Source organism: Phalacrocorax aristotelis, chromosome 4 (genome assembly GCF_949628215.1).
Source record: "Phalacrocorax aristotelis chromosome 4, bGulAri2.1, whole genome shotgun sequence".
In the NCBI taxonomy this organism is placed as follows: Eukaryota; Metazoa; Chordata; class Aves; order Suliformes; family Phalacrocoracidae; genus Phalacrocorax; species Phalacrocorax aristotelis.
This window is the reverse complement of record NC_134279.1, coordinates 9,419,578-9,431,715: the sequence shown is the minus strand read 5'-3', so window position 1 is coordinate 9,431,715 and position 12,138 is coordinate 9,419,578.

The window sequence follows — 12,138 nt, the reverse complement described above, 5'->3', positions numbered from 1 at the left end:
ACAGCAGCGTGGTTAGGAACCAGAGCTGCTAGCACCATGTGCATTTCCCTCAAGCAAATGAAAGGCAAAAGTCCCTACACATGCATACTGGGGCTATAAAATTTAGGCTAGAATTTCATGTAGAGATGGGACTTCAGCAGCTTATCTGGACCACTAGATTCCCATCAGTCCTATACGATGTGGTTTTCAGAACAATATTTTGTAACAGCAGCAGAGCAAAAAGCTGCAGAGATTTACTTTGCTATATTTTTTTACTCTCAGTATTATTTTCATTCCCTGAGGGAGCAGAGATGTTTAATTTTTTACACAAGGACACGTTTTCCCAGTTTGCTTAGGACAGCACAAACCCCACTTCTAGGGCTGGCATTTGCTGGTAGAAAACAACAAAAAACCCAAATATTACCATCAAAATCACCCTGAATTGCCAGAAGGCCTTTCCAAGATGCTTGTCAGCTTTCCTTTGTCCCTGGGTTCTTTCTCACAGAAACCATTTCTTGTGTTTCTTACAACTACTGACCTAATGCTGAGCTTAATGATAACATCATCTGCTACTAGTATTGTACTTTTACATGGGCTGGGCTTAAAATCCATTGTGAAGGTCTCCATTAGAATTACTTACAACTCAGCAAAACTAGAACATGTAAATATAAACAGAGAGAGCCTCAAAATTAGAAAGGTGACTTAGGTTTTGTGTAGCTTATGAAATAACAGATCCAACAGCACCGTGCTACTGATAAAAAGGCAAAATTACTAATTTTAAAGTGAAATAGGATGTTTTTCTAGATATGAATTACAACTTTCACCACATTTGATGCACCTAAGCTCAATATTTACAGGTGACACAACTGGAAAATGAAAGAGGAGCAGAAATTCAAAGGTGATACAGTGGATACTTTCAGAGCCACATATTTTTTTTTTTCCTGAATATATTTATCTTACCTTTGCAGCACAGAAGTTTCTTAAGCTAGAGAGTTCTGAGCTAGGATTAATCCTCTAATGCAACTTCTGCAAATCCCCCAGCCTTTGACATTTACAAGAATTTTTGTAGTTGAGTCTTAGAGATTGAAGTTTCACTAAAATACAAAGCACCATTTCATTGTATTTTCTGCAAGATTTTAGCATGTGTACAGTAGGCCACAGAAAAATGAAGGCCACCATTCCATGTGAAGTCTGCCAACTCTTGTATTTAACTCTAACTACATATAGAGAACACAGTATTACAGTATATTTCCTGAGTCCAATGAAATACATGCAACCGGAGAAAGATTAAAAAGTTCTGCAATGCAGAGAAACAAAACCATTAGGGATTGGGGAAGGAGGAAATTTAACTAGGTTGAAAGCAAAGCAATGACAACAAAAAAGGATTTTAACAGGCACCCTGCATACAAAATAATTGTAGTATGCCTGGGCTCCCCTTCTGTTTGTGGTACTTTTACTGCCAGTTGAACTGCCTTATGAAAGCCCTTCTGCTTTGTTGAAGAGCAATTCTGGTGCTTCTGATGTCAAAGGAAAAAAAAAAAAAAAATAGCAAAGTATTATGATGCCATACTTATGACAGATCTCTCTCTGAGATTGTAGTGTGTTTTTTTCCTAAAGAAACAGTTGTAAGGCTCTTGATTACGAAACTATTTCCAATGCTGGCAGGCTCAGAAGTTTCTGAATCATAATCCCCTTTTGGAAAAGACTAAAAGAGGTAGTAAAGCTACTTCTGCTATATTCAAAGACCTTTGACTTCCTTGACTTGGCCAGTAAGCTTTAGTGTGCCTCGGGATCAAAGCCTAACCTGCTTTCATTGGCTGCACAAGATGGAAATCAGGTTATCATTACTTCATATGTATGATTTGTCACTTATATCATCAGCTGTGAAATGTTAGGACTCTGGGGATAGTTGAAATCTTTCCGCAGAGACTGCATTCTCTCCACTGAATTTGGGGGGGAAATATTAAATAATTATTAATCGGTCCCCTCCTTCTGAGGCAACACATACTTCCTAGTCCAATATCCTGGCAGTAGCCAGCTGTGGGCTATGGTTGGCTGCAGACCCAGGTGGGTTAAGTATGAGGCTTGAAGGAAAGAGGGTTGACTGTGACTCCATCTGGATAAGACAAAGGTAGGGACAAGATTGTAAGAATTTAATGGAAATTAAGAGTGTCAAGCAGGGAGGATTTAGAGGATTTGTCTCTTTTCGATTGTTTTTGCCTGTAGCAATTTTTGTCTTGTGATAAATTCATAGAAAAAATCTATTTTTTCCTGATCAATTGTACGTACGAGTAAGGGAGACTGTACCTTACTGCACTCAGTTCCCAAACTAATGGCTATGACAAATGGACAAATGGTTGTTTGAGCACAAGGTTACTTTTCTGGCTATTCTATCCTTCCTCACCTCTTTCCTTATGAAACTACCCCTGTAACAGAGGCAGCAGAACAGGCACTGAGAATGTATCTTACTGCCTGCAATTTATAGCTCAGCATAGTAATGTAAGCCCCCATCTACTTCCATGTATTTTGTTATGCCAGGCTATAAACTGTGGCAGCTGAGTGTCAGGTTCACATCTCTATTGCAATAAGCTCTGCTGACTGAAGGGATCCAGGAATGATGAACCAGAGACCATGTTTTCTAGCCACCTGAAAACACAAAGGGTTGACAGCCTAAGGGTTTGTTGGTTTTTTTTTCCATCCAACTGGGTCATGTGTAGTTTACCTTTTAAACAGGAGATTGTTTATCTTTGGATATAGTAGGCAATCAGGGGCTCTACAATGCCACACAGGATGAAAACCCGTAAAGGAAACTGATCAGTTAGCACTGGATTGTTCCACGTTGTGTTATATTGCCTTTTCTGGGAAGTGGGTTCATTAACAAATATGCTTCTACTGCCTTAAAAACTGAAGAATAACTGCAAAGATTAGTAAAAAGCAGTGATTTGCATTAATCAATATAGTTCTTCAAAAATCATGACCCATAAAGAACGAATATGGACAAACTCTGCCATTCTGTGCAGAAACGTTCTTCAAGCCTGTAGTGGTTTCTTTCTAGTATTGATCTTCTGGTGATTAATAGTGGATAGTGATGGCAATTTTGTGGAGTGTATATTTGTTCTCAGATGACAGGATAGGCTTTCACACCAGAAGATGCATACTCAGGCCGCTTTTGCCTGTCACTGTGTTTAAAAGATTGAGGGGCGGGGTTGGTAGGGTATTTTTGCCAAAGAGATGTTTCCAGGATCTGTGTCCTCTCCACTACTAGTTATCAAGGTTATAGGAGGCAGAGGCAGTACTATACTTTTCACTTCTGACAGGATCAAATACAGACATCCATCTCTGGATTTGCTTTTTATTCTAACATGCTAGATGCGTATAGAAAAAAAACACACAGAGATTTTGGTGTTATTGCATCACTTAAAGAATAGGTCCTTCTCTTCTGTCTGTATGGAGGAAGCTGGGTTGCCTGAGTTGTCGTCCTGTTAACTCACTTGTATTATATCAGCACTGCACTGCAGAGACCGGTAGGTTTAGCTCTGCTATGCTGTGTTTAATGACCTGTCCTTCTCAGCGTGCAGGGGCACTAAACACTGTGTGCAGTTGCCATGTCTGCCTTCAGTTCAGCATTCCAGCAGCATGAGAGAAAAACCAGTTTATTTGTCAAACAGATTTCCTGCAATTCTGGGATCCCTTCAAAACCAGCCACAAAGGCAAGGCTTTTGACAAACTGGCAAAGTCAGTAGTGCAAGAACCCCTGGAAATAAGAGTTAATAGTCCCCGAGTAAACCATTAGCCCAAGGAGCAAGTGATAAATAGAAGAGCAGCGTAGGACGATGTCACTCATTTCATACCAATCTGTCAGTTCCCCTCTGCAAAGACTTTTCAGTTTGCAGGAGAGTGGGAATAGGGTGGCAACATGTGGCTACTTCATGGCCTTTAGAATAATCTGCTGGAATCTTATTACTTCATCTAAGACAGTTTTTTTGTATGAATAAGGAGCCTAAATAAAATTGAAAAGCTATCCTAAAAATTATTAGACTATTGATATATCGCAAAGACTGATCATCTAATCATAATTAGATTTTGTTTTACTGAAGCTGCTGATAAAGATGTCCTAAATTTGTCTATAAATATGGTTTGTGACCATCTGGTCTTCTGAGAAATAGATGAGAACCATAAAAAGGGGCAACATGTTTTATATGAACATCTGGGCAAAGCATAAGGATATCTGGCAAACATGCTAAATAAAAAAAAATCTCCTTGAACTTTGACCCCAGATTTATTTCCTAGGATTGATTTTAAGGCTCTCTATCCCTCTTATCCCCACCTTCTGGACTTTTCTGAATTTCTAGAAGCAAAGACTTTGATGTTCAGCAGGCTCGCTCTTTCCATCTTTTTTCTTCCTTCAAGCACCAAGTGGGCCTGTTTGCCTGTCTCATCCAAGGCAAGCAGCATGACGTTGTTGTGTTATGGTTTTGTTTGCAAAAACTTTGCTTGAATGTTTGTGCTTGATTTTTTGGTTGTTTTTACAAAAATAAGCACTTTTTCAAAGTCCAGCTTCCCGAGACATGTGAAAATTTAATTTTGTTTTGAAGAAAAATGTTCCCATACCTAATCCTAGTGGTTTCAAAGTAGAACATGAAAATTCAACTTTATTGGTAATAAATAAGAAGGCAAAACCATACTTTTATTATTTTCAGATCTCATACTGAAAAAGAAATTTAATGGTTAATGATTTGACTTATGCTAATTAATATTTGGGGCTGGCAATGCAGTATATGTCACACTCATTGACAGTAACATATGACAAAAAACATTGTCATATATTCATGTAATAGCAATGTTGAGATTGTGTATTAATCTTATTTAACTCTAAAGGAAAGGAAAATTATGGAACATTGACTAGACAGCCTGTCTGTAATTTAAAAATTTAAAAGTATATATACATACTTTGTATGTGCCATCTCACAACCAGCACTTTTGGCTTAAGCTGAATTTTCTTTTTTGTGTGAGGCTCTCAAAAGAGCATATATAGAATTTTTATGGCTTAACCAATTTATATAACTAGCTTAATTGTGAGGTAAGATTATTTTATTATTATTATTTTAAAAGCTAATGATGTTTTCAATTTTCCTATCAGGTGTGCTGAGAATCCTCTGCTTCTTAAATATATAAATGCATAACATTGAAATCACTCATAATTGACTTATAGCTTGAGAAAATAGATACTTTTCTCACTCATTTAGCTTTAATCAGAGGTTATTCTTTTAAAATGTAAATATTCTGGTGCTGCATGAACGTTTTAAAAAAAGCAGAATAGCACCACCTGGTGCTGAGCAAAGTTTTTACGATCAATTTCAATGACTTTTTTTGAGATTATTGCTATACAGATAAACTACTGCCTTTCACAATCATGCTTTCAGGTCAAATGATTAGGGACACAACATTATCATTAGCTCTAGCAATAATGCTTCCTGGCCCTTCTTTCTTATAGGCACTTCTTTTTCCCTAAATCTTTAGGCATTATTTACCAGTTTTTAGGGACTTATAAAAAAAGTTCTTGTAGCTTAAACATTCTGGGCATGTGTAAAAAGTTATTGATTAAATTCTGATTTCTAGACTTTGCTGGTGTAGATTTGAGGATGATGAAGATCTACAGCTAAAAGTGAAATTCACCACTCTTTCTCTTTGTTTCTAATTATTTCTGGGCTTCCTCATGGTGCTCGGAATTAAAAATGACTGAGGCTAAGGCCTACATCCTAAAAGGACTTCAGATGCCTAAAACCTGTCAAAATCAATGGGAAGTTAAGCGCCTGAGGATATCCCTAATAATTAAATTTCTAGACATTACACATTTATTTCTGCAAATAAGAGAATTAAAGATAGCATCTTGTTTTTGTCATCTATTTCCTGATTGATATTTCTACAGTCCCCAACTGAAGCCCATGAAAAGTATAAAAACTCCTTTGTATGTGACATCCCAGTAGGAACCCTAAATTCCAGCTACACATTGAAGCTACCTAGAATTACAGCTTAGATTTCAGTCTACAGCTGCACCAACGCTCCTAAGGCTTTCTGATTCTGAGGATTACACAAAAAATGAAAGAAAACCAACATCTCAACATTAAAACTGAAAAGAAACCATTTCCCTCAAAGCTTAGCTGCATCTCTCCTAACCTACCTTGCCCTTGAATAGTAAATAAAACCACTTGGGAAAAAAGCTGAGCCTAATTTTATTCCTGCTGAAACTATTGAATGCTGAACCTATTGGATAACAAACTACCATAAAACTTTATATATTGGCAAAAGGGTTAACTGGCGTTGACTGTTACTTACTGTGAAGAACGTGAAAGACCAAGAAAGTTTATTTCTGCTTGATATTTTGCTTTTCTGTGTGGCGGTTTACCATTCATTCCTCCTCAGTGACCGATAGTTGGTAACATTATGATTGCTTTGTCCCATCAGCACCACTTTGTGTGGTGCTGTTTTGGTTATGTTACTTTTTAAAGGTGATTTGCATATAATTTTTTTTTGTGAAGAAAATGATAAATATTTATTTGTTTATAAAACCAATACGTACATAAAATTGGTCACAAACTAAGCCAATAACTAAGTACATTGTTGTAAATGATTAGGGGACAGTTTGTGAGTTCGTCACAGCACTGTTTTGGTTGTTTTCATTTTGGTTTGGTTTAATTTTATGTGTTTGAGGTATTAAAAACAGCTAAAAATGGTATTTTTTCAGATTAATGGGGCAGAACTAAACACCTTTATGTTCAGAAATTGCTGACCAGGAAGCTAATGGAAAGGCATCTCTTCATAAGCACACACAGCAGAAGGGCAGAGATCTGTCATCTACCAAGCCAAAAACACAATAAAAGCGATACTATATGTGATAGTTGCTTGACCCTAAAAGCATGATCAAAGCTTGTTAGCTTGGGCACAGTTCTGTAATGACACATTACTGCTGCTGTGCTACATATCACAAAATCAAAGCGCTCACAGCTCTAAAAATAGTAATTTCTTAGATAGTTGCTAGCTAGGTGATGAAATCCTGATGTTAATGTAGTCTTTACAATTTCTGTCATTGGGACAGAACTTCATTCTCCATTGCCTGATGTCTTCCAGCATCCATGCTATTTCTCACTGTGTACACACATAAATATCAGGACAACCACGGAGTTGTTTAGGCTAGGACTCTGTCTCTTCCTGAGATAATGCAATTCTAATCAAATTATTGTGCAACTTTAGTTTCTTCTGGTCTCTGAAATCTCGGCTATTTGTTTGCCTTCTCTCTTACCAGGGCTTTTTGATCTGACATAGCCTACTACTTCCTCAATTTCTTCCATTGCACTTGGTCATCTTGATCCAGTGCATAGGATCACACAGCTGAAAGGAGACTGTGGCACTGCAGGGACAAAGCTATCTAATCCTGTGCCCCGAACCTCTGGAAGTTTCACTCCTTAGCTATAGGTAGTGTCATGGCTTCTTTCTCACTGTGTGACTGTAGATACATCACATTTCTTATGCAGGCATATTCTGAATGTATGGGTTTACCAATAAAGGGGATCTTACAGTTTACAAGGGAAGTTGAGAGGCCTCCTGTTCACTCTTTTGATTTCAAACACTGAAAACATGCCACAGCCTGTCTCAGTTGAGGACAGTTTTACTTAATCTATGTTTCATGATATGGCTGTATTTACAATGGGCTTGTTTTCAGTATCCACAGAGGGACTTAAGAATCCAACTAACCAACCCTGCTAACAAATTTTCACTGACTATAAATTTCAATTTGCAAGCAAGAAACACTAGAGGGCATTGAAAGTTCTGTGCACATACATCTGGTAACTCCACAGTGCTCTACTTTAACAGCAGTCTTCTCAATGTGATTAACAAATAAAAGATTACGAACATGATGGAAAAAGCTGTGGATGCCATGTGCAGACTGAAAAAACAAAACCTTCCTTCATTTAAATGACAAGTACAATGATTGCTTCTGCCAGCCAGCACCTGCAGCACACACTCCACCAACGAACATAATTGAAGTTGCACATGGATTTCTCTGAAAGTGGAAGCAAAACAATATTAGGAACAGCCATCTCTGAAAATGGAATCGTATAATTTGAGACTGGCAGCTGGTAGGGTTATATATTCCAGCCTATCTCTGGTCTGAGAAACAGAATATTTTTTTTCCCTGCATGTATTGTACAAATTCTGTTCAAAATTTAACAAAAATATTGATGTTTTCACTAGGATCTGTTTTAAGTGAGTTCTAAACTGCATGTGTTCTCATAAAGAGAAATGGAAAGCAAAGTCAGAGTGAGTATACACAAAGGGGGGCTTTTAGGAGTAGTTTAGAAGTAATTTGTCAGTAACTGATAGGAGTAGAACTTGCAAGATTGTTCTTTGATTTTCCTCCAGAAAAATGCAGGGTCGTCAGAAACTTGTGTGTCCTATAATATACGTCACTGATCCTTCTTCCTGGAAATAATAGTGCAGGAAAAAGTCTGAGGATGCAAAGAGTTCTTGAGACAGAACTGCACATATAGTGGAGAAAGGTATTCTTTTGAGGAAAAAGGTTGCTTACCCTCCCTTATCTCTTTATCTGTTTTAGATGTCTGTATGTATCTGGTATGTCTGTATATGGCAGACTTCAACGAGGGTATTCTTTTGAAAAGTGCAAATGCAGCCACAGTGCCAGAGGGAGTGACACCGAGTGGTGCAAAGAAAGGCAGCCTCCTGCTTCTCTGATTCCTATCAGTTTTGCAAACCCACACAGAGCTATGCACCCCCACAGGCTGGGGTCCAAAATACTGCCACTTACTGCTGTTTTACTTGTATGTAGTTCTGTGGTCGATGAAAAATTATTAAGCCTTAGTCATTTTACATCTTGCTAAACCACCCAGCCCATGTAGATATTTAATGTCATCTCTCGCAACTGAACTGTTCTTAGGGATTTTAAAGATTTCCATATCCAGAAAAGGATGTTACTCATTTTTATGACTCTGAGTTTTCTTTTGGAAAAATCAGAGGAAATTAAGTATACTTGATGCAGAACTAGGATACACACACACACTGATGTCATTATCAGGGATATCGCTGCAGTGAAGCAGAGAAAGCCAACTCCAGTGAAACTGTTGCAATCCATGACTTTAAGCCAGTCCCAACAAAGGCATAGTCCCACGAGAGAATGAAGACACATAGTAGAGAGGAACCCTATGAAGTATGTTCTGCAATAAGAAAACAAGCAGACCACACTTCTCCAAAGGGGAATCCTTGTCTATTGTTATTCTAAAGCTCTTGTGCAAAATCCAGTGTAGAATGTAGTATTTTATTTGCACATAAAGTAAGGGTGACTAAAATCATGCTTTAACAAATAGCAAGTTAATTATTTGAAGAAATGAATTATGTACTATAGCTACAATACAGACGATGCTTTAAAAAAAGTACGTTTTACAGGGGAAAAGACAGGGAAATGAAGTTTTATCATCACTGGTTTAGTGTTTCAAATTCACTTTCAAAAAATCTGACCAAATTAAAGATAAACAAAAAGTGAAATATAACCACTTCTGAGAACACTGGTGGCAAGGTGTTGCATACATATGCAACAAGAATAAAGAACAATGTTTAGCAAGGAAGAACACGAAATGGACTTTCTCTACCTGTGATAAGCCCCAGGGCTTACGAAAATTACAGACATCTTATTGCATCCTTCACAAGTTGTCAATAAAAATTGGTAAGGCTTGAGGTCACACAGAAAAGTTGTGAGAAATTACAGCATATCTGCAGTAGAAGCTTACAAAATGAAGACCAGAAATCTCATTGTGTTTCCCAGTGGAGCAGCATATTTGTGTTCACCAGTTCAGCCTTTTGTGAATAGCTTTTTTTTTTCATTATGACAAACTGCTAGAGTTGCCACTAGGTATAGTTTTCAGCAGAAAAATTATACCTTGGGATTTTAAAATGTTTCCGTTCAGTCTCAGAGGCTGTGGGTTCTGCTTTTGCTAGCAGCTGGTACGATAGGGAGTTCAGATGCAGGCAGATGAGCTAAAGCCCAACGCCGATGAGATGCATGTTACTAAATGAGAGGTCCTGAAAGACAGTATCTGCACCTTCTGCACAGGAAATACTTTGTGTTTTGTCATTGTATTTATCTTTAAAGGCTTTTTTCTTTAACAATTAAATATTTTTCTGTTCATAATCAGTTGTATCTAGGAACTTTTGCAGCTTGTTAGTACGTGATTGTTGCCCGTCTCAGGTAGTGGTGAAAGATACAATCTTCTTTCTAGCCACGGCTAATCAGAAAATTGTTTTGGCTTCTTTCGGCAGTGGACTTGCCACAGTGATCTATGCTTTAACCTGCAACTTCCATGTTCCAAGCAACATACACACCACATACCACTGGAAAATGGAAGATAGTGTAACTGTCAGTCAAGGTCTACTGTGGTAAGTTGAGGTGTAACATCACTCTCGCTGAGCCACACTGTGGTGGGGTTCCTCGCATGTTAGTGGCACAAATCAGGTAAAACAGGAACGTGTATTTGTAACCAGGTTGAAGAGTCAGCCGCATACTCAGAACTTAGCCAAAATTAATTAAACTGTTTTATATCGATTCTTGGTGCTGCCTAACCTGATTAAAACAGCCTTGTCTTCACTAGGAAAAGAAGTATAATGAGCTGAACATGAAAATCATAGTGTATTTAAGGCAGATGTAATTACATTTTTAGAGGATTAAGATAAAGGAAATGATCCTTCTCAGGAGAAACTTAAGTCAAGGCCTTTAATGCTGGAATCTGCAAATTATTTGTACATCTTTAATGTGCAGACAATACCTGCATGACCACCTGATAACATTCAGTAGTTTACTGAGGAAGAAAACCAGGATTCATCAGGAAGCTTTTAAGAAGAGAAACCGCATCAGCTTATGGCCAAACAGAAAAACAATATGAAAACTCCACATTGTGTTGAAGGAGATGGACATGACCTATACAGTGAAAAAGAAAAATATTCTGTTTGTTTGGAACATGAAAGAGTCTAACTGAGAGCTGTCTGTAATATCTGGTACCTGCTACACAAGCCATTTCAACTTATGTTTATCTAGAGCTCTCTTAAGCACAAATGGTTTATGTGAAGAAGAATTCAACTGCATTACAGCAGAGCACATATCTTCAATTTAAAACAGCATGCCAAAATAATACCAATGCATTCCAGAAACATCTATAAAGTCTGAACTAATGCAGCTCTGTTTTTATTAATGCCCAGTTATGTCAAGATGCATAACAGGCCTTCATGATTATAGTAAATCAATGACAAGGTATGCAATAAAAGTCATACTGTAGCTTGGGGTTATGGTTTCTGATTGGTAACTGATGAAGTCATACTGTGAATTTACTGGAGATTGCTGGAAGGGTAAGGTGTAATCATATTGTTTAGATTATGCACTAGTTTCCATCTTATAGTAAACTATAAAGCACACCTATTTTTTTCTGAAGTATTATTTGAAACATTTAGAATATTTCTGCTTGCATTACATGTGGACATCATTTTTAAAAATACTTCTAGAAAAAGAAGTCATTTAATAGCTTACTGATCATACTAGGTCTGGCACCTTTTATTGTCATGACAAGAACCACAGTGGTGTTGTGCATACCTTTGGATATTTATTTGTTGCAATATCCTGTTTTCTTCTTTATCATATTGACTATGAATGTTCAGAACAGAGAGGAGTAGCTGAAGATCTATGAAAACAGCAGCTGGTCAGGGCAATTAAAAAGACATTCTTAGATTTGGAGAATTGGATTCTCAGCTTTGAGGTCTGCCATGAAGAAAGAAATAAAGCTTAATAATTTATATTTCTTCAGTTCCATAACGAGTAAAACTGTGGAACGTGTGCAAGTTTTTAAAGAATCTGACTAGAAGATAGGGTTTACGAAGAACTACTCTGATTTCATCCTAAGCATTGAGGAATGGAGTGAGAAAGCAAGTTCAGGATGTTGTTTTACCCCTCCAAAGAACATAAAAATACTAGCAAGTTGCTTTTCGGAATCCTTTTGAGTTGTGGTTGTACCCTGATCACTTTCATCATTCTGCAGGCCAACAGCGGCATCTCTTTCAGCTCTGCGAAGGCAGAACACTGAGAATTGCCCTCTAGCCAGTTAA